Source organism: Oncorhynchus masou, chromosome 6, assembly GCF_036934945.1.
Source record: "Oncorhynchus masou masou isolate Uvic2021 chromosome 6, UVic_Omas_1.1, whole genome shotgun sequence".
In the NCBI taxonomy this organism is placed as follows: Eukaryota; Metazoa; Chordata; class Actinopteri; order Salmoniformes; family Salmonidae; genus Oncorhynchus; species Oncorhynchus masou.
The window spans coordinates 42,676,370-42,700,416 of NC_088217.1; the positions used below are offsets into that span (position 1 = coordinate 42,676,370).

The 24,047-nt window shown below is 45.8% G+C and overlaps 1 pseudogene; it reads left to right on the forward strand.

Moving 5' to 3' along the window:
• Positions 1-21,829: 21,829 nt before the first annotated feature.
• On the forward strand, positions 21,830-22,705 carry LOC135542080 (rhodopsin, freshwater form-like; annotated as a pseudogene).
• The last annotated feature ends 1,342 nt before the right edge of the window (positions 22,706-24,047 follow it).

A 24,047-nucleotide genomic window follows, 5' to 3' on the forward strand; every position in this document is an offset into this window, starting at 1 on the left:
CAAGGATCCCCATGAGGTCATCACAGTACCAATGTCCTAGTCCTATCAGCCACCTAATTGAAGATAATTGTGTGTGTGCGTGTATCTGTGTGTGTGTATCTGTTTCTGATGTCCTCTACTGACCTTATATTTTATGTTCAGCAGATAGTAATGTTTTGTGAAACACTTGAGAAACAGAGTCTATAACTGAACATTGAGACAGCTGAACAAAGTATCTGAACAGTGGAACATAGACTAATGGCAATATTAGCACAGGCAATAACAATAACAAGGACAGTGACATCATGGTGATGCTGATATTGTGCTGTGCGTCTGTCCTCTCTGAATGGGGTGACACAGAAAGCTCTCCGTAGCCCACTTGAGCAGCCTTGAAATCTCCTAGGGTATGCAGACGTCACGGTACTTACAGTATGTACGCATAGCACTCACTGCCCTGCTACATCAGTCTAGTCTCAAGTAGAGCGGGAAAACAATGCCAGAAACAGGTGTGCGCATGCTGAAAACTAGAGGATTCACTGAGCAAAGCCCCCTGAGTCTGTGCAGTGTCACTACAGCTTTACCACCTTGTTAATCCATAGCCGTGTGTGTGTGCGTGTGCGTGTATGTGTATACCCAAAAGGTCAGCTTAAACTTTCCTGTAAACTAAACTATATTATTTCTGAGCTGTGATAACGAGTAAAGTCAATGGCATGAAATAAATGTGTGAGCAAATCTCAGAGACAGACAGAGAAAGGAGAGAGAGAGATAGAGAGAGAGAGAGGGGGTGGCTGGTAGAAAGAGAGAGAGATCTGTCTGTGTGTGAGAGAGATTCTATTTTCTCTCCCCAGCAGGCAACTTGGATGTCCTCTGAGGTCATTCCCTAGAGGACGCCACTGGCCTGCTCAGTCTGCCCAGTGGAGTCATGGAGCTCAATGCTGTTTTCCCACAGAACTGGAGTCTCATCTGAAATTCTGTGTGACTGTGACCCTCTCTTACTACCGGCTGCTGCGTCAGACCAGACAGAGAACGGTCACTTCCCTGTCACTTCCCCGTCTACCACTCCTCCCTCAAACACAGCCCAATCAGAACACCAGGTCAAGAAGGGTCTTGGTTCGATCCAGGAAGTCCGTCCTGTCCCTCCATGAGGAAGGTCACGTCCAGGGGTTGCACAACTCATCTGGGTGTGGTATGTTGTATGTCTCTGAGGTCCGATCTCAGCACCAGCCCCAGCCCCATTGTGAATTCCCCCTCAGCGGCACAGCCCTCCATTCTCAGAGGATGTAACCCCTCCCAAAGCAGTGGTGATACACACCTCTCATTCACCTACTTACCGTAAGACCTGAGATCTGGCCATGGGCCATGAACATGTGCTTCCTCACTGGTCGAGAAGGGGGGTGCCACAAAGAATTCAAGGAAGTGACCATTCCTTCCCCCAGCCAAGCGGACCTGAGGTAGGCTCCTATACTTGGCAGGTTCTAACAAATTACCAGCAAAAAAAGGGGAAATATACACTACACAATGTGCCAAACAGTGAGTTCTAGCGTATGGTAACATCTTAGCCATTCCAGCTCATGGCACGGCAGAGTGGAAGGAAAGAGGAAGCTCGCTCAGTTCCTCACTTGTTCTTCCCTATATTTCAAAATCCAATCTTCCACAATTCCCTATCTATAATAAAACCTTTCCTTAGACATCCTCTTTCCTGTCACCTTTCTGCAGTAGTTTCCAGTTATATCACCTCCCTGCATCCATCAATCAACCCCTCCCATCATTACACTGCAGACAGTTTTTCATCTCATGATCACATCGCATGATCATATCAATGGTCATACAGTAATCTTGATTCCATAATACCCATCCCTGCCCCTTCTGTCATCATTATTTATTCTAACTCCACTTGGCCAGTCACCCTTAATCCCCCATTTCCAGTAACCTCTCTTCCTGGTTATGATATTTGTTAATTGTGGTAATAAATTAAGTGATGCAATATTTTTTTGATATATACACAGTACTAGTCTAAAGTTTGGACACACCTACTCATTCAAGGGTTTCTCTTTATTTTTACCAATAATAGTGAAGACATCAAAACTATGGAATAACACACATGGAATCATGTAGTAAACAAAAAAGGGTTAAACAAATCAAAATATATTTTATATTCTTCAAAGTAGCCATCCTTTGTAATGTTTGGGCCGTGAGTTGGAAGCAGGTGCGGGTGAAACGTTTTAGTAAAACCACAAAACCAAGAACATGACACTAACATAAGGCAGTACGCCGATACACAAGAACAGTACCAACTGACGGAGTGAACATGGGAGAGTGACATATAAAGGGGAAGAAATTCTGAAGGTAATGGAGTCCAGGTGTGAATCATAATGATTAACAGGTGTGTGTAATGATGAATCCCAGGATCAGTGGGTAGTACTCTGGCGACGTTGTACGCCGGAGGGGAGGAGCAGGAGCAGACGTGACAGTACCCCCCTCTGACGTGCGGCTCCAGCCACAGGATGACACCCACGACCTTGAGGACGAGGAGCGGGTCGGTTAGCGAAGGTGGTGTTGGGGTCCAGAATGTCCTCCAATGGAACCCTACACCGCTGCTCTGGGCCATACCCCTCCCAGTCCACCAGATACTGGAGCCGTCCCCCACCACGAAGGGAGTCCAGTAGGGATCTGACAGCATACGCCGGGCTCCCCTCGAAGTCCGGGGGGGGTCTACCTCAACCACAAAAGGTAGTGTAGGATCTGGGTGTTTTAGCAAGGGGGCAGAGGTGAAATGCCTCATCGGCTGCTGGAAACCAAACCAATCTACGAGGCCCACCCTTGAGGAGGGTGGTGTGTGGCGGAAACTAAGTTCCTCATGAAGCGGCGGTTAAAGTAAGCAAACCCCAAAAACCGTTGTAACCCCTTGATGGTGGTTGGAACTGGCCATGACCTTACCACATCTACCTTCTTGTCCTCCAACCTCACTCCTTGCGGGCTGATTTGGTAGGCCAAGAAGGAGACAGCCCTCTGGTGGAATTGGCACTTCTCCGACTTGACAAACAGGTGGTTAGCTAAGAGGCGTTCCAGGACTGCTCGAACGTGAGTGATGTGATCTTCCAGGTTGGTTGAGAAGATCAGGATGTCATCGATGTACACAATCACCTGACATCCGAGCATGTCCCTGAACACCTCGTTGATGAATGCCATGCTTCACAGTGTGAACCACACATGCAGAGATCATCCGTTCACCTACACTGCGTCTCACAAAGACATGGCTGTTGGAACTAAAAATCTCAAATTTAGACTCATCAGACCAAGGACAGAATTCCACCAGTCTAATGTTCATTGCTTGTGTTTCTTGGCCCAAGAAAATCTCTTCATCTTATTGGTGTCCTGTAGTAGAGGTTTCTTTGCAGCAATTCATCAAGGAAGGCCTGATTCACGCAGTCTCCTCTTTACAGTTCATGTTGAGATGTGTCTGTTACTCTGGGTCTTCCTTTCCTGTCCTCATGAGAGCCAGTTTCATCATAGCGCTTGATGTTTTTTGCGACTGCACTTGAAGAAACTTTAAAAGTTCTTGACATTTTCTGGATTGACTGACATTCATGTCTTAAAGTAATGATGGACTGTCTTTTCTCATTGCTTATTTGAGCTGTTTTTGCCATAATATGAATTTGGTCTTTTACCAAATGGTGCTATCTTCTGTATACCACCCCTACCTTGTCACAACAAAACTGATTGGCTCAAACACATTAAGAAGGAAATGTCCGCCTGGCCAAACTGAGCAATCAGGGGAGAAGGACCTTAGTCAGGGAAGTGACCAAGAACCCGATGGTCACTCTGACAGAGCTCCAGAGTTCCTCTGTGGTGATAGTAGAACCTTCCAGGACAACCATCTCTGCAGCACTCCACCAATCAGTCCTTTACTTTAGAGTGGCCAGACAGAAACCACTCCACAGTAAAAGGCACATGACAGCTCGCTTAGAGTTTTCCAAAAGTCACCTAAAGATTCTCAGAACATGAGAAACAAGATTCTCTAGTCCGATAAAAACTAGATTGAACTCTTTGACCTGAATGCCAATTTCACGTCTGGAGGAAACCTAGCACCCAGCATGTTGGTGGCAGCATCATGCAGCAGGGATGTTTTTCAGCGGCAGGAACTGATAAACTAGTCAGGATTGAGGGAAAGATGAATGGAGAAAAGTACAGAGAGATCCTTGATGAAAACCGGATGTAGAGCGCTCAGGTCCTCAGACTGGGGTGAAGGTTTTCCTTCCAACAGGACAATGACCCTAAGCACACAGCCAAGACAATGCAGGTGTGGCTCAGGACAAGTCTCTGAATGTCCTTGAGTGGCCCAGCTGGATACCGGACTTGTACCCAATTGAACATCTCTGGAGAGACCTAAAAATAGCTGTGCAGCGATGCTCTCCATCCAACGTGAAAGAGCTTGAGAGTATCTGCAGAGAAGCATGGGAGAAACTCCCCCAAATTCAGGTGTGCCAAGCTTGTAGCGTCATACCCAAGAAGACTCAAGGCTGTAATCACTACCAAAGGTGCTTCAACAAAGTACTGAGTAAAGTGTCTGAATACTTACGTGAAGGTGATATTTCAGTTTGTTGTTTTTTTATAAATTTGCAGAAATGTACAATTATGTTTTTGCTTTGTCATTATTGGGTTGTGTGTAGATTGATGAGGGGAAAAACAATTTAATACATTTTAGAATACGGCTATAATGTAACAAATTGTGGGAAAAGTCAGTCAAGCAGTTTGCACCCTCGACAACCACTGTGATTATTATTATTTGACCCTGCTGGTCATTTATGAACATTTGAACATCTTGGCCATGTTCTGTTATAATCTCCACCCGGCACAGCCAGAAGAGGAATGGCCACCCCTCATAGCCTGGTTCCTCTCTAGGTTTCTTCCTAGGTTTTGGCCTTTCTAGGGAGTTTTTCCTAGCCACCGTGCTTCTACACCTGCATTGCTTGCTGTTTGGGGTTTTAGGCTGGGTTTCTAGTGATTCCATGTCTATGTTTATATGGCAGCAGCCTCTAAGGTGCAGCGTTGAGTAGCCGGGTGGTAGCCGGCTAGTGATGGCTATTTAACAGTCTGATGGCCTTGAGATAGAAGAAGTCAGTAAAACAAGTGTAATAGAAGAAGATAGAAGAAGTAAAACAAGTGTAATGTATTATAAAAATAAGGCAAACTGGATGGAATATGGGGAAAAATGCACCAAAGTCTTTTTCAATCTTCAACACAGAAATGCTACCAAAAATAATTTACTGAAACTTGTTACAAATGACGGAGTTACCCATGATTCACCGAACAATATTCTGTTTGGAAGAAAAGTACTTTAAGCATATGTTTTTGTTTCAGTCTCCTCCATTTCCACTAACGGAAGTTAATTGTAAGTATTTTGTTCTATGAATAATTTCAAATTAACAGCTGTACAGAAAGACTCATGTGAAGGCCAAATTACAGAGGATGAATTTCTTGACACAATTAAAGCATTCAAGTCCGAGAAAACTCAGAAAGTTTAAACTGTCAAGAGGAGTTAAACAACGTTGTCCATTATCTGAATATCTATTTAATATGGCCATCGCAATGTCAGCTATTAAAATCAGATCCAACAACAATATCAAGGGCCTAGAAATCCAGGGCTTAAAAACAAAGGTAAGCTGATGATTCATGTTTTCTTTTAAATCCACAATTTGGATCCTTCCACAACCCCATAGAGGATCTAGATACTTTTTCTAACCTCTCTGGATTACAAGCAAATTATGATAAGTGATAAATGATGATACTATATTACATATTGGATCACTAGATTTTTTTCTATTGTGTTATTGACTGTACGTTTGTTTATTCTATGTGTAACTCTGTGTTGTTGTTTGTGTCGCATTGCTTTGCTTAATCTTGGCCAGGTCACAGTTGTAAATGAGAACTTTATCTCAACTGGCCTACTTGATTAAATAAAGTGGGGAAAATAAACCTTTACATTACCGTGTGGTTTACCAATAAAATGGTTGGACAGTGAAGGACATACTCGGTATTCATATCCCGAAAAGAAGGAAATTACCTCACTACAATATATTTGAATTTGAAAATGAGCAAAAATAGATAAAATCTTGCTACCTTGGAAAGGAAAATATTTGTGAAAAAATCACCACGATTAACTCTTTAGCCATATCCCAGTTTACCCATTTGCTTATGGCCATGCATACACCTACTAAAGCAACTTATTTTTTAAATTATATGAGCAGAAAATATTCGATTTTATTTGGAACTGCAAGCCAGGCAAACTTAAATAGGCATATTTATATAATGAATAGGAATTCGGAGGGCATTAATACTTTTTCTCAATTTCCGCATGACTGATGTGCCCAAAGTAAACTGTCTTTTGCTCAGGTCTTAAGCCAGGATATGCATATAATTGGTACCATTGGAAAGAAAACACGTTGAATTTTGTAGAAATGTTAATTATAACACAATAGATATGGTAGGAGAAAATCCAAAGAAAAACCAACCAGATGTTTTTTTTTTGAGAGCCCATGCTCTTTCAATGGACAGTATAGGGAAATAATTAAATCTAGCTCCCAGTATGCAATTCCTATGGCTTCAAACTCTGTGTTCAAGGTTTCATGCTTGTTTCTTCCAAAACGAGTAAGAAATATGAGTTTTAGTACTGCGACACACTATTGGAAATTTGTGTTTAGGCGCGCAAGAAGACAAGACGCACCTGCTAATATCGGTTTCCTATTGAACATACTTCTTTCCGTATTAAATATTACAGTTTTATTACATTTTAGGGTATCTGAGGAGTCAATAGAAATGTATTTTGACTTGTTTTAACAAAGTTTAGCGTTAGATTTTTGGATACCTTTCTCTGCATGTTGAACGAGTCGATTACTCAAATTGATGGCGCCAACTAAACTGACTTTTTGGGATATAAAGAAGGATTTTATCTAACAAAATGACACTACATGTTATAGCTGGGACCCTTTGGATGACAAATCAGAGGAAGATTTTCAAAAAGTAAGTGAATATTTAATCGCTATTTGTGAATTTATGCCGTTGGAAAAACATTTTGATGTGAGGCGCTGTCCTCAAAAAATTGCATGGCATGCTTTCGCTGTAATGGCTACTGTAAATTGGACAGTGCAGTTAGAATAACAAGAATTTAAGCTTTCAACCAATATAAGACACTTGTATGTACCTACATGTTTAATATCCATAATTTTTATGATTATTTATTTTAATTGCGCGCCCTCCAGTTTGTTTACTATGATTCCCAATTGGAGGCAGCTGGCTATCGTTGTCTCTAATTGGGGATAATATTTAAGTAGCATTTTTTCCACCTGTGTTTTATGGGATATTGTTTTGAGTTAGTGTATGTTACACCTCTTTGTTACAGTTCGTTGTTTGTTTCATTCTTTCTTTGTTGATTTGTGAGTTTCTAATAAATAATATGTGGAAACCATATCGCGCTACAGCTTGGTCCGATAATTATTCCAGCGAATGTGACACTTGTTTTTGGTTGCACATTCAGGAATGGCTGAATAATTGCAACATTTACATGGCGCTAACTCTGAAAATAGCACTGCTGGGTGATTTAAAAAGTCATAGTCAATCGACCAATAATATAATAATACTCTTAGCAAAAACAATTTTCATTTTAGAATCTGGAGAAACTATGAGAATTGAAAGGTTCAGAACTTTTGTGAAACATCATTGTCACGTTCTGACCATCGTTCGTGTGTGTTTTCCTTGTTTTAGTGTTGGTCAGGACGTGAGCTGGGTGGGCATTCTATGTTGTGCATCTGGTTTGTCCATTTCTATGTTAGGCCTGATATGGTTCTCAATCAAAGGCAGGTGTTAGTCATTGTCTGTGATGAGGAACCATATTTAGGTAGCCTGTTTTGTGTTGGGTTTTGTGAGTGATTGTTCCTGTCTTTGTGTTTGTGGCACCAGACAGGATTGTTTTGGTTTTTTCATGTTTCTTGTTTTGTAGATTGTAGTACTTTCATCTTTATTAAAGAAGCACAAAACTAACCACGCTTCATTTTGGTCCGCCTCTCTTTCCCCACAAGAAAACCATTACAGAATCACCCACCAATCAAGGACCAAGCGGCGTGGTAAACAGAGGCAACAGCAGGAGAAGCGACAGGTGCAGCAGGAGCAACAGCAGCAGCAGCAGAAGCAGCAGGAGCAGCAGCAGCAGTGGGAGAGGCTGCACTATTTGGAAGAATGGACTTGGGAGGAGATCCTTGACGGGAAAGGACCTTGGGCAGAGCCAGGGGAATATTGCCTCCCCAAAGCCGAGCTGGAGGCAGCGAAAGCAGAGAGGTGGCATTATGAGGAGCTAGCACGGCGGAGCGGCTGGAAGCCCGAGAGGCACCCCCAAAAATTTCTTGGGGGGGTGGCACAGGGAGAGTGTGGCAGAGTCAGGAGCCAGACCTGAGCCAACTCCCCTGTTAACCGTAAGGAGCCATGGATGTTATCGGAGCTATCGGCGAAGCTGAGGGCTGAGTCTGAGAGGGTCGAGGAGTTATTGGACAGAATGGAGGAGAGTGAACGGATGGGACATGAGGAGACACTCGAGGAGGTGTTAATAGAATTGGGGGAGTGTGAAGAGAGAGAGGAGTTGATTTGGCGTAGTATGCAAGGCATTCACCCTCAGGTGTGTGTCCCCAGCCCGGTACCACCAGTGCCGGCACCCCGCACCAGGCTGTCTCTCCGTCCCATGAACACAGGTGCTCCCGCCTGTCCGGCGCTACCAGAGTTTCCGCCCCTCAGTCCAGAGGCGCCAGAGCCCCTCAGTCCAGAGGCGCCAGAGCCCCTCAGTCCAGAGGCACCAGCGCCCCTCAGTCCAGAGGCGCCAGAGCTTCTCTGTCCAGCACTGCCAGAGCCTTCCTGTCCAGCGCCACCTGAGCTACCCATCTGCCCAGCGCCGCCAGCGCCGCCAGTCTGCCCAGCGCCGCCAGTATGCCCAGCGCCGCCAGCGCCGCCAGTCTGCCCATCGCCGTCAGTCTGCCCAGCGCCGTCAGTCTACCCAGCGCCGCCAGTCTGCCCAGCGCCGCCAGTCTGCCCAGCGCCGCCGGTGCCGCCAGTCTGCCCAGCGCCGCCGGTGCCGCCAGTCTGCCCAGCGCCGCCGGTGCCGCCAGTCTGCCCAGTGCCGCCAGTCTGCCCAGCGCCGCCAGTCTGCCCAGCGCCGCCAGTCTGCCCAGCGCCGCCAGTCTGCCCAGCGCCGCCAGTCTGCCCAGCGCCACTAGTCTGCCCAGCGCCGCCAGTCTGCCCAGCGCCGCCAGTCTGCCCAGCGCCGCCAGTGCCGCCAGTCTGCCCAGCGACGCCAGTGCCGCCAGTCTGCCCAGCGCCGCCAGTGCCGCCAGTCTACCCAGCGCCGCCAGTCTGCCCAGTGCCGCCAGTCTGCCCAGCGCCGCCAGTCTGCCCAGCTCCGCCAGTGCCGCCAGTCTGCCCAGCGCCGCCAGTGCCGCCAGTCTGCCCAGCGCCGCCAGATCCGCCAGTCAGCCAGGATCTGCCAGAACTGCCAGTCAGCCAGGATCCACCAGTCTGCCAGGATCTGCAGAACTGCCAGTCAGCCAGGAACGGATGGGAGATGAGGAGACACTCGAGGAGGTGTTAATAGAATTGGGGGATTGTGAAGAGAGAGAGGAGTTGATTTGGCGTAGTATGCAAGGCATTCACCCTCAGGTGTGTGTCCCCAGCCCGGTACCACCAGTGCCGGCACCCCGCACCAGGCTGTCTCTCCGTCCCATGAACACAGGTGCTCCCGCCTGTCCGGCGCTACCAGAGTTTCCGCCCCTCAGTCCAGAGGCGCCAGAGCCCCTCAGTCCAGAGGCGCCAGAGCCCCTCAGTCCAGAGGCGCCAGAGCCCCTCAGTCCAGAGGCACCAGCGCCCCTCAGTCCAGAGGCGCCAGAGCTTCTCTGTCCAGCACTGCCAGAGCCTTCCTGTCCAGCGCCGCCTGAGCTACCCGTCTGCCCAGCGCCGCCAGCGCCGCCAGTCTGCCCAGCGCCGCCAGTCTGCCCAGCGCCGCCAGCGCCGCTAGTCTGCCCATCGCCGTCAGTCTGCCCAGCGCCGTCAGTCTACCCAGCGCCGCCAGTCTGCCCAGCGCCGCGAGTCTGCCCAGCGCCGCCAGTCTGCCCAGCGCCGCCGGTGCCGCCAGTCTGCCCAGCGCCGCCGGTGCCGCCAGTCTGCCCAGCGCCGCCAGTCTGCCCAGCGCCGCCAGTCTGCCCAGCGCCGCCAGTCTGCCCAGCGCCGCCGGTGCCGCCAGTCTGCCCAGCGCCACCGGTGCCGCCAGTCTGCCCAGTGCCGCCAGTCTACCCAGCGCCGCCAGTCTGCCCAGCGCCGCGAGTCTGCCCAGCGCCGCCAGTCTGCCCAGCGCCGCCGGTTCCGCCAGTCTGCCCAGCGCCGCCGGTGCCGCCAGTCTGCCCAGCGCCACCGGTGCCGCCAGTCTGCCCAGTGCCGCCAGTCTGCCCAGCGCCGCCAGTCTGCCCAGCGCCGCCAGTCTGCCCAGCGCCGCCAGTCTGCCCAGTGCCACTAGTCTGCCTAGCGCCGCCAGTCTGCCCAGTGCCGCCAGTGCCGCCAGTCTGCCCAGCGCCGCCAGTCTGCCCAGCGCCGCCAGTGCCGCCAGTCTGCCCAGCGCCGCCAGTGCCGCCAGTCTGCCCAGCGCCGCCAGTGCCGCCAGTCTACCCAGCGCCGCCAGTCTGCCCAGTGCCGCCAGTCTGTCCAGTGCCGCCAGTCTGCACAGTGCCGCCAGTCTGCCCAGCGCCGCCAGTCTGCCCAGCTCCGCCAGTGCCGCCAGTCTGCCCAGCGCCGCCAGTGCCGCCAGTCTGCCCAGCGCCGCCAGATCCGCCAGTCAGCCAGGATCTGCCAGAACTGCCAGTCAGCCAGGATCCACCAGTCTGCCAGGATCTGCCAGAACTGCCAGTCAGCCAGGATCCGCCATTCAGCCAGGATCCGCCATTCAGCCAGGAGCTGCCGGAACCGCCAGTCAGCCAGGATCCGCCATTCAGCCAGGATCTGCCATTCAGCCAGGATCCGCCATTCAGCCAGGATCCGCCAGAACTGCCAGTCAGCCAGGATCCGCCATTCAGACAGGATCTGCCAGAACTGCCACTCAGCCAGGATCCGCCAGTCAGCCAGGATTCGCCATTCAGCGTGGCCCGTTGTTAGGGTTCCTAGGCCAAGGTTAGCGGCGAGGGTCGCCACTCAAGGGACGCTAAGGAGGGGGACTAAGACAATAATGGAGTGGCGTCCACATCCAGCGCCAGAGCCGCCACCGCGGACAGATGCCCACCCAGACCCTCCCCTATAGGTTTAGGTTGTGCGTTCGGAGTCCGCACCTTGGGGGGGGTACTGTCACGTTCTGACCATCGTTCGTGTGTGTTTTCCTTGTTTTAGTGTTGGTCAGGACGTGAGCTGGGTGGGCATTCTATGTTGTGCGTCTGGTTTGTCCATTTCTATGTTAGGCCTGATATGGTTCTCAATCAGAGGCAGGTGTTAGTCATTGTCTCTGATTGGGAACCATATTTAGGTAGCCTGTTTTGTGTTGGGTTTTGTGGGTGATTGTTCCTGTCTTTGTGTTTGTAGCACCAGATAGGACTGTTTTGGATTTTTCATGTTTCTTGTTTTGTAGATTGTAGTACTTTTTTGTAGCAAAGAGAAATCAAAACTGGTTGGTGTTCAGAGATAGATGGGAGGGGTTGAGTGGAGCTGAAGGGTGGGACTAAAAACAACAAGATAACTCACGTAAAATATACTGTGTCCGTAAAATGTATATAGGTTCAGAACTTTTATGAAACAGCACAATTGAAAAATATATATGGTGGATAGAAAAAAACAAAATGGATGGTCTTCAGAGATAGATGTGAGGGGTCAGAGGGTAGCTGAAGGATGGGACTGAAAACAAAAGATAAGTATTGCAAAATATAACTAATGTTGGTCCGTAAAATGTATATAGTATGTATAAGCTGGAATACGCTGGAAGTAGAGCCTGTTGTTTCCCATTAGTTTCCTTCAATTAGGCGAGGGTTAGGGGAAAATAAAGGAAAATATAACAACAAAAAAATATATAGTTTATATACATTTACAAAAAAATCTGATCTACCGCCTAAATAATTGAGAAAAAACATCTTCCTGGTTGCTGTATAGCTGTGCCAATAGATTTACCACTCTACTGTATATAAGCACACCCAATATAGGGTGATAGTAATAATAATGTCCACACGCATGTAATAATGACACAACTGGCATCCATACTAAGGGGCTTTCATTTGTCCTTGATTCACTGGGCAGGATTTCTGCTGACAGTTTTATTTAGGGATGATTACAATCCATTCCTAACATGTTCCCTCTCCTCTGCCATAGATGTCTATAGATAATGTTTATTTTGTTATTTTGCATTATCACAAGACTTCATGGTTATCATGTTTGAGGTATGACCCAGATGTAGACAGAGTTGAAGAAATAAAGGTTTATTCCTAACAACAGGGGCAGGCAAATGACAGGTCAGGGCAGGCAGGGGTCAATAATCCAGAACGGTGGGGTAAGGCATAAAACGGAAGACAATCTCAGGGTCAGTGCAGGCAGAACAGTCAACACCAGGAAGGAGGCCTCCCGGTTAAGGGCGCTGTACTGCAGCGCCAGCTGTGCCACCAGAGACTCTGGGTTCGCGCCCAGTCTCTGTCATAACTGGACACGACCGGGGGGTCCGTGGGGCGACGCACAATTGGCCTAGCGTCGTCCGGATTAGGGAGGGCTTGGCCAGTAGGGATGTCCTTGTCTCATCGCGCACCAGCGACTCCTGTGGCGGGCCTGGCGCAGTGCGCGCTAACCAAGGTCGCCAGGTGCACAGTGTTTCCTCCGGCACAATGGTGCTGCTGCCTTACGGGTTGGATGCGCGCTGTGGTAAGAAGCAGTGCAGTTTGGTTGGGTTGTGTATCGGAGGATGCGTGACTTTCAACCTTCGACTCTCTCGAGCCGGTATGGGAGTTGTAGCGATGAGAAAAGATAGTAGCTACTAACAATTGGATATCACACAGGTAACACAAATCATGGTGTGACAATGGTAGAGTTACTTAAAAAAACATTCAGCAATTTGTCAAATGTCAGTGATTATAATCTTTGACTGAGCTGAGGTCGTAAAGAATACTGAAAGAATGGGATAGGTGAAAACAATATTGCAGATACCGTTCACTTTTAGCTTTCACCTATCCAGATGGATTGGGACAAATGTTATTGTCTGTATGCACACACATGTAACCAGAGAACATGAATGTCCAGGGAATCCCCATTTTCTTAACAGAGAGGCCACTGGTCAACATGGAGTCTAGACTGTTATTGACCATTCCCAAAGCCCGCTCCAGGGTGAAGGGTCCCCTGCAGGCTCCGGGCCCCAGAGAGCAGGAAGTTTACGGCTAGCCATGGTCAGCCTGAAGCCTAAAGAGTGTCTGTCTTTGTTCCAGAGAGCAAAGGGGCTTTGTTCTGCAATAACAAAAATAATCCCTAAAACAGGAGTGAGGAAGAAAGTGTCAGGATTGTTTGATAGTTAGTGATGGTTGAAGACCCTGGAGAAAACAAAGCTCTGGAGTCCATTACAGCACAGTCAGTAAGCTTACAATACCAGGTCTCACAAAAAGCCATTGTGTCGGAAAGTTTATTACAAATAAATATTTTAGCATTTCTATTTCAATTTTTCTACTCAGTCAGGTCAACCAGCAGACGGATATCTCATGTGCTCATGTGTGTGTTGTTCTTTGCAAACCGCAGGCTGATTTACATGCATTGTATCTCCTGTGTAAGTCCCTCTGTGGAAGGGCACTGTGTGTGTTGAAAGTCCACTGCAAAACACTGCAGTTTGTTTTCCCTGGATAAGACCCCAGTTCAACTGAATTGCGACGATATGAAAATGTACATACACAATGTGCAGTGCAGTGTCCAGAGGCAATGAAACTACCTTGGGAGAGGCTACAGGTCATCATCAGCCCTATACATATTTCTATGTGGCTAACTGAACAAAATCCTGTGTAAAAACTAGCAGCCTGGGGATTCAGGCATTATATATGGGCGAGTGGGGTATGTTCAGTCGTTCTTTACATTCAGCATTACTACGTCAAGGGAAACATAGTGTTATTTCTAACAATATATCTACATAGACCCTGAGTGTACAAAACTTTAGAAGCAACTGATATTTTAATGACGTAGACCAGGGCTGCCCAACCCTCTTCCTGGAGATCTACCGTCCTGTGGGTTTTCAGTCCAACCCTAATTTAACACACCTGATTCTTCTAATTAGCTGCTCAACAAGACCTTAACTAGCTGAATCATGTACTCTAAATGAGGGTTGGACTGAAAACCTACAGGACAGTAGATCTCCAGGAAGAGGGTTGGGCAGCCCTGACATAGACTGACCAGGTAAAAGCTATGATCCCTTACTGATGTCACCTGTTGAATCCACTTCAATCAGTGTAGATGAAGGGAAGAAAACAGGTTAACCTCTTACATCTATGGGGGCGCTATTTCATTTTTGGATGAAAAACGTTCCCGCTTTAAACAAGATATTTTGTCACAAAAAGATGCTCGACTATGCATATAATTGATACCATTCGAAAGAAAACACTCTGACGTGTCCAGAAATACCAAGATATTCTCTGTGCGTGCCCTAGAACGTGAGCTTCAGGCAAAACCAAGATGAGATGGCATCCAGGAAATGACAAGGATTTTTGAGGCTCTGTTTTCCATTGTCTCCTTATATGGCTGTGAATGCAAGAGGAGTGAGTCAACCCTTTCTGTCGTTTCCCCAAGGTGTCTGCAGCATTGTGACGTATTTGTGGGCAGATCATTGGAAGATTGACCATAAGAGACCACATTTACCAGGTGTCCGCCCGGTGTCCTGCGCCGAAATTGGTGCGCAAAAGTCACCTGCCAGTATTTTTCCATGCGATACAGAGAGGAAAGCAAGCTTCCACGAACTGCATATCAATGAAGAGATATGTGAAAAAACACATTGAGGATTGATTCCAAACAACGCTTGCCATGTTTCGGTCGATATTATGTAGTTAATCCGTAAAAAGTTTTACGTTGTAGGTGACTGAATTTTCGGTTCGTTTCGGTAGCCAGACGCAATGTAGAAAATGGAACGATTTCTCCTACACACAGACACTTTCAGGAAAAACTGCGCATTTGGTATGTAACTGAGAGTCTCCTCATTGAAAACATCAGAAGCTCTTCAAAGGTAAATGATTTTATTTATTTGGTTATCTGGTTTTTGTGAAAATGTTGCGTGCTAAATGCTACTCAAAATGCTATGCTAGCTTTGCATACTCTTACACAAATTAGTCAATTTCTATGGTTCAAAAGCATATTTTGAAAATCTGAGATGACAGTGTTGTTAAGAAAAGGCTAAGCTTGAGAGCAGACACATTATTTTCATTTTATTTGCGATTTTCAGAAATCGTTAACGTTGCGTTATGCTAATGAGCCTGAGGCTTTAGTCACAAACCCGGATCCGGGATGGGGAGTTTCAAGAAGTTAAAGAAGAATTTTTAAGCCTTGAGACAATTGAGATTGTGTATGTGGGCCATTCAGAGGGTGAATGGATAAGACAAAACATATACGTTCCTTTGAACAGGATATGGTAGTATGTGCCAGGCACACCGGTTTGAGTGTGTCAAGAACTGCAATGCTGCTGGATTTTTCAAACTCAATAGTTTCCCGTGTGTAAAAAGAATGGTCCCCCACCCAAAGGCCATCCAGCCAACTTGAAGCATTGGAGTCAACATGGGCCAGCATCCCTGTGGAATGCTTTCGACAACTTGTGGAGTCCATGCCCTGACGAGCTGTTCTGTGTATTTCAGAATGTTGTGTATCCATGGAAAAGTCAGAATTCATGTAAACCTAACAGTTTTCAAAAACATAGCTTGTCCAAAATAAAGTGGTCTCTTGGCACAACTTACCCCGGGTATGGGTTAAGTTGACCATAGGGACAGGGTAAGTTGAGCCGCCTTGGGGTAAGTGGGTAGGGGCTTCCTGTGACAGTGGATGCTGGTAGATACATGTTTAATGAAATGGGGGTGCGGTATATTGTATATCTTAAATATGTGCCTACATCTAGATATAGATCTCTCTGTTCAATGTACCATACCCTTCCATTTCTTGAACAGGTGTCTGGGCCAGTTCGTGGGCAAGTTCTTTGCATTTGAGGCTACTAAGCCCATGACATTGGTCTGCGAGATTCTTGATATGTTTAGCAAGCTCAGACTCCATGTCATCAGATAAGACCTTGTGTCTTCCTGCTAGTCTACCACAGCCTTTCATTATGAAGTTCAGAGTCCATGTCATCAGATAAGACCTTGTGTCTTCCTGCTAGTCTACCACAGCCTTTCATTATCAAGCTCAGACTCCATGTCATCAGATAAGACCTTGTGTCTTCCTGCTAGTCTACCACAGCCTTTCATTATCAAGCTCAGACTCCATGTCATCAGATAAGACCTTGTGTCTTCCTGCTAGTCTACCACAGCCTTTCATTATCAAGCTCAGACTCCATGTCATCAGATAAGACCTTGTGTCTTCCTGCTAGTCTACCACAGCCTTTCATTATCAAGCTCAGACTCCATGTCATCAGATAAGACCTTGTGTCTTCCTGCTAGTCTACCACAGCCTTTCATTATCAAGCTCAGACTCCATGTCATCAGATAAGACCTTGTGTCTTCCTGCTAGTCTACCACAGCCTTTCATTATCAAGCTCAGACTCCATGTCATCAGATAAGACCTTGTGTCTTCCTGCTAGTCTACCACAGCCTTTCATTATCAAGCTCAGACTCCATGTCATCAGATAAGACCTTGTGTCTTCCTGCTAGTCTACCACAGCCTTTCATTATCAAGCTCAGACTCCATGTCATCAGATAAGACCTTGTGTCTTCCTGCTAGTCTACCACAGCCTTTCATTATCAAGCTCAGACTCCATGTCATCAGATAAGACCTTGTGTCTTCCTGCTAGTCTAGCCTTTCATTATCAAGCTCTTGTCATCAGATAAGACCTTGTGTCTTCCTGCTAGTCTACCAGATTATCTCCATGTCATCAGATAAGACCTTGTGTCTTCCTGCTAGTCTACCACAGCCTTTCATTATCAAGCTCAGACTCCATGTCATCAGATAAGACCTTGTGTCTTCCTGCTAGTCTACCACAGCCTTTCATTATCAAGCTCAGACTCCATGTCATCAGATAAGACCTTGTGTCTTCCTGCTAGTCTACCACAGCCTTTCATTATGAAGCTCAGACTCCATGTCATCAGATAAGACCTTGTGTCTTCCTGCTAGTCTACCACAGCCTTTCATTATCAAGCTCAGACTCCATGTCATCAGATAAGACCTTGTGTCTTCCTGCTAGTCTACCACAGCCTTTCATTATCAAGCTCAGACTCCATGTCATCAGATAAGACCTTGTGTCTTCCTGCTAGTCTACCACAGCCTTTCATTATCAAGCTCAGACTCCATGTCATCAGATAAGACCTTGTGTCTTCCTGCTAGTCTACCACAGCCTTTCATTATGAAGCTCAGAGTCCATGTCATCAGATAAGACCTTGTGTCTTCCTGCTAGTCTACCACAGCCTTTCATTATGAAGCTCAGAGTCCATGTCATCAGATAAGACCTTGTGTCTTCCTGCTAGTCTACCACAGCCTTTCATTATCAAGCTCAGAGTCCATGTCATCAGATAAGACCTTGTGTCTTCCTGCTAGTCTACCACAGCCTTTCATTATCAAGCTCAGACTCCATGTCATCAGATAAGACCTTGTGTCTTCCTGCTAGTCTACCACAGCCTTTCATTATCAAGCTCAGACTCCATGTCATCAGATAAGACCTTGTGTCTTCCTGCTAGTCTACCACAGCCTTTCATTATGAAGCTCAGACTCCATGTCATCAGATAAGACCTTGTGTCTTCCTGCTAGTCTACCACAGCCTTTCATTATGAAGCTCAGACTCCATGTCATCAGATAAGACCTTGTGTCTTCCTGCTAGTCTACCACAGCCTTTCATTATGAAGCTCAGACTCCATGTCATCAGATAAGACCTTGTGTCTTCCTGCTAGTCTACCACAGCCTTTCATTATGAAGCTCAGACTCCATGTCATCAGATAAGACCTTGTGTCTTCCTGCTAGTCTACCACAGCCTTTCATTATGAAGCTCAGACTCCATGTCATCAGATAAGACCTTGTGTCTTCCTGCTAGTCTACCACAGCCTTTCATTATCAAGCTCAGACTCCATGTCATCTAAGACCTTGTGTCTTCCTGCTAGTCTACCACAGCCTTTCATTATCAAGCTCAGACTCCATGTCATCAGATAAGACCTTGTGTCTTCCTGCTAGTCTACCACAGCCTTTCATTATGAAGCTCAGACTCCATGTCATCAGATAAGACCTTGTGTCTTCCTGCTAGTCTACCACAGCCTTTCATTATGAAGCTCAGACTCCATGTCATCAGATAAGACCTTGTGTCTTCCTGCTAGTCTACCACAGCCTTTCATTATGAAGCTCAGACTCCATGTCATCAGATAAGACCTTGTGTCTTCCTGCTAGTCTACCACAGCCTTTCATTATGAAGCTCAGACTCCATGTCATCAGATAAGACCTTGTGTCTTCCTGCTAGTCTACCACAGCCTTTCATTATCAAGCTCAGACTCCATGTCATCAGATAAGACCTTGTGTCTTCCTGCTAGTCTACCACAGCCTTTCATTATGAAGCTCAGACTCCATGTCATCAGATAAGACCTTGTGTCTTCCTGCTAGTCTACCACAGCCTTTCATTATGAAGCTCAGACTCCATGTCATCAGATAAGACCTTGTGTCTTCCTGCTAGTCTACCACAGCCTTTCATTATGAAGCTCAGACTCCATGTCATCAGATAAGACCTTGTGTCTTCCTGCTAGTCTACCACAGCCTCTCTTTCACACAGGTACATGTTTATTTTATGTTAATTTACCTCTTCAATTTCATATTCTTTTCATCCCTTGCAGCTGCTCAAATGGATTTCTTCCCATCTCTCTCTTCCTTGGCTGATCTCTCAATAACCTCATGGGGGGCCAGACCCCTGCTTGTTTTATGTTTGTGTACACGTGGCATGATAATGTCTGCTCTGTACAAACAAAAATGAGTTCACATGCATGACACATTGCAAAAATACTATGCATATTATGCATAAAAATTACTAAATGTAATCATCATTTGCATGGGGTATGGTGACCATTGGCTCAACTTGCCCCAGGGCAAACATTTAGACTATATTAGCCCACACAGCTACAAGGATGCACTTTCATTCCATGTTTATGACCCCAATTGATGTGCAAAACAATTTACTTTGGTTTAGATACAAGCATCATGAAACCTACATTTCACTTTGTGAAAATATGTTTTTTTGTCTTAAGATTGCATACCACTTTCCCCTTGTGATTTCTTCCTTCACAGACTCCTTTAAATTATGACCTCTTCCTAAAGATTTGGTCACATGATTAGTTTTGTGTATGGTTTCCTAGAAACAAGGGGTGGCTCAACTAACCCTTTGGCTCGACATTCTCCCCTACTGAGCAAAGATGAACTGCTGTGAGAAAATGCCGGAACTATTTACATTTGTATGCGTTTTCTCTGAAAACCTCTGCAACTGGTAGCCCAAGATTTATTAGACACCTCCTGCACAGTTCATCTTTATCTCTAACACACCACATGACAAATAAGGCCTCTCATCTGGTGATTCATGTGGACTATGTGAGAAGCGTTAAGTGCAGTTGTGGGGATGTAACTCCCGGACACAGGAGACAGTACTGGAGTGAGAGCGACTTCCTTTGTTCATTCAGACAGAGGGAAAAGAGGTGAATCAGTGTTTTTACAGAAATCACCGTATCTCCCCACACCAACACCGTCCTCACATATAGAGAGAAACCCTTTTCATATAATTCACCAAATCATTTATCAGTCAACCAAGCCTCCCAAACACCAACAATATTCCTTTGCTTTTCTGTCGTTTTCCAAGAGTTTATCTAGACAGGGGCCGCTCTCTAATGGTCACAAAGAGTGTAGACAGGTGTCAAGTGAAGTCACGCTGAGTCGTGACTCTCGTGTCCTTTGAAAGCCCTCAGCGTGGAGTGGAAGGACCAAATGGCGAGCCAAAGCAGAAACATCTGTGGTGTAAAGTCATCTTTTTTTAGCATTGTACATTTTAGACATTTTTATGTTAAAGACTGAAACCCTGTCGCACCATATCTCACCGAAAGACCTGTCCATTGTTTTGATCAACAGCAGAAGGCGCATCGTCTCCATCTCTGAGATGTGTCCCAGGGCTGTGGAATCATGCTGTATAAATAAGGCTTGTGAAGTGCTGCAGAGAAGAACACTCAGCCGTGGCTCCTACCATGCAGTAAAATAGCTACCACAGATGATATTGATCTGTGAATCTACAGACACCACTCCTAGTGACAGAGACAGATAGGTCATTCCCTACCAATGGCCTTGAACGAGAATGGGCAACATCCCATTCTAATAAACTAGCTACATGGGAATACCTCTAGTGTTCCCATTCATCCCTTTAATGTCCAACAATAAAAAAATGCAAATTAAATATATATATATTGTTTTGCTCAGGAAACTTGGGGGGGCTAAATAAAACCACCAGTGGGCCAAATTCGGTTGAGGTACCCTGCCTTAGCACATCATTCAAATCCCTTAATGTCTGCCTGTGTGACATATTGTTCTGCCACCAGCACAGTACAATTCTGGCATGTCCAGGCAAAACACTGGGATAGGTCACATCACATACATGATGGATGTGATTTCACATGTTGACCATAAGATGGCACTCTGACACCTACTTGAGTACAAACAAGAAACACGTGGTTCATTTGGAGTACCAAACGCAATCTAAACACTCCTGGGCCCGGTTTCCCAAAAGTATCTTAAGGTTAAGTTCATCGTTAGAGTAGGATCCTATGGTTCTAGGATTAATTTAGCCTTAAGATGCTTTTGGGAAACCGGGCCCTGTCTTACCATTGAAACACTTCAACATAGCATTGTTATTAAGGGTGTTTATTCTGAAATTGCCATTGCAATTTAAACTAAAAGTGACAAATGCAATATTTCCAAGTATGCCGGTATTATGTTAACTGATATTGAATATATAGGAAAGATATTTTTAATTGTCACTAAAAGGTACATTGTTTTCATTTGAATTATCATGCTACAAAAACTGTCTGATCTTAATTAGCAATGAGGTACACTGCAAGGTAATTAAACACAATTCAAACTCCCTATGGTGATTCTTAATTGCTTATCCAAAATGTGTGGAAAACAGACACTATTTTAAATTCTCTAAATGTGCCATTGTTGGGGGGAAAGGGAGTAGGACAAAGCACCATGCAGGCTTTTACTGTACATCTGAATAATTGACTCTCAGTGAAGATTCCAACACACACATTGTTGTCAATTTAGACCAATTATTCTAATGATGATTGACAGGTATCCTCCTATTAGCCATAATAACCCTAATAATATCCCTAATGGCCCTAATAACGTGAATAATTTGATGAGAAGCTAGTTCAGAGCACAGTCGGATTAATGATGATGGACATATTAATCCTAATATTCTGATCAGTTGCTTGTCAACTCAAAGCAGCACTGATTATTGATCAATTCATCAATTAATGCCGCAACATCAGTCCTGGTAATCAGGTGAGCCGCTTTATAAGGCTAACCATTGGGGTCAGTGCTCAGTGGGTATCTCAGAGTATCCCAGTACCACCTTCCCAGGACCCCTCAAGGGTTACCCACGTACACCCACAGACTCTACACAGACACAGCAACCATGGAAGGCACAGAGGGACCCAAATTCTATATCCCTATGTCCAACGCTATAGGGGTGGTGTGGAGCCCCTATGAGTTACCTCAGTACTACCTGGCTGAGCCCTGGGACTATGCATGTCTGTCCACATACATGTTCTTCCTCATCATCACCTGCTTTCCCATCAACTTCCTCACACTCTACGTCACCGTGAAACACAAGAAGCTGCGGACGGCCCTCAACTCCACCCTGGTCAACCTGGCTGTGGCCGATCTCTCCACAGTGTTTAGCGGTTTCACCACCACGCTCTACACCTCCATGAACGGCTACTTTGCCTTCGGCTGCACAATTGAGGGCTTTTACCCACGACGGTCTGATCGCCCTCCAGTTCCTGGTGGTGATGGCTATCAAAGGCGGTTTGTCGTCTGCAAGCCTATCTCCAACTTCTGCTTCGGGGAGAGCCATGCCATCACAGGTGTGGCATTCACCTGGGTGACGACTGCTGCTGGTTCCGTGCCCCCTCTGTTTGGCTGATCACGTTTACATCCCAGAGGGCATGCAGTGCTCACGCGGTATTGACTGTTACACCAGAGGTCAAAAAATATTATTTTGTCATCTACATGTTCATCTGTTCATCTGCCACTTCACCATTCCCCTGGTCATCATCTCCTTCGGCAACCTGCTCTGTGTCGTGAAGGAGGCTACTTCTGCCCAGCAGGAGTCTGAAACACCCCAGAAGGCTGGGAGGGAGGTCACCTGTATGAACATCATGATGGTTAGCTCCTTTATGGTGGGCTGGGTGCTAGCATTTTTGTGTACGTCTTCACCCACCAGGGACTTACCTTCGGACCCATGTGCATGACAGTTCCGGCCTTCTTTGCCAAGAGCTCAGCCCTGTAAAACCCCCTCATTTACATTTTGATGAACAAGCAGTTCCGCCAAATAACCCCTTTGAGGAGGAAGGAGCATCCACCACTGCCTCCTCTGTGTCTTCCCGCTCTGTGGCCTCTGCCACAGTAAAGGTCTACGCTAATGTACAATTCTTAAGGCACTGTATCAGGTTGATTTTGCAAATACGGGCACTTTTGGATGTTAAATGTTTTTGAAAATGAAACCTCTTGAAACTGCTTTTTATCTATCTGAATATTTTCTTCTGTCTGGAAACAAACTCTAATAGTGGCTGAGACCATACAAATATTTTATATTCTTAAAAGAGTAAATATGATCTGTTTCCCCAAATACCAGAGGGGAAATGTAATTTCCACCATGTCATATACTGTACTGTGCTATTTTAGTTGAAAAGGAAATTACAGAACTTTTGCCAAATGTATTTTAAATAACATTTCACATGAACTTGTTTTAAATCATGTTTTTTTACTATTTGGAAGTTTTCTTAATTATATGTATTTATCATTCTCATGTCTAAATGTCCATGTATGCCTTAATGAAACATGTATTTAACACATCAAATCTTATTTTTTGAATTATTGAAAGCATATAAGGTTCACATCATCAATATCAATTGTAATTTAATACCCCTTTCCCTCAACAATGTGTACAGTGGTGGGAAAGACTGTTGTGGTAATGACAGAGTGTGGTGGTAATGACAGAGTGTGGTGGTAATGACAGAGTGTGGTGGTAATGACAGAGTGTGGTGGTAATGACAGAGTGTGGTGGTAATGACAGAGTGTGGTGGTAATGACAGAGTGTGGTGGTAATGACAGAGTGTGGTGGAAATGACATTGCATATACAACTGTGAAAAACATTTTAATGACACAACTGTACATGTTGAATTCTTTTGAATATATAGAACACACCATTCAAAACCTCAAAAAACAAAGGTTACAAAGCAAATTTTAGAAACATTTTGGGATTCATTGCATTAGACAGAAATACATGTACAAGGTTGGAAACACTGGCTGAAATGAAACAAAATATTGTACACTGGCTGCAGTATATTGATCCCGACTCATGAGACAGGTGTGTGCTCACTCAGGTAGGTCATCATTCTGTAGCTGTAAGACTTCAGGTGAGTGTGTCCCTTCACAGGTATGACTCCATGACCACATATTTCTGGATAGTTGATCTGCTGTTTCTTTGGTTTATTTTCCATTTCAGCCATTTTTTCTTTTTTTCCTCACTGGGAAAGTTGTGAAATGGGTTTCAGTTCAACACTTTCTTTTCCCTTGAGGTATCTTTCTTTTTGTTTCTTAAAATACTCCTGGTATCTTATAGGATCTT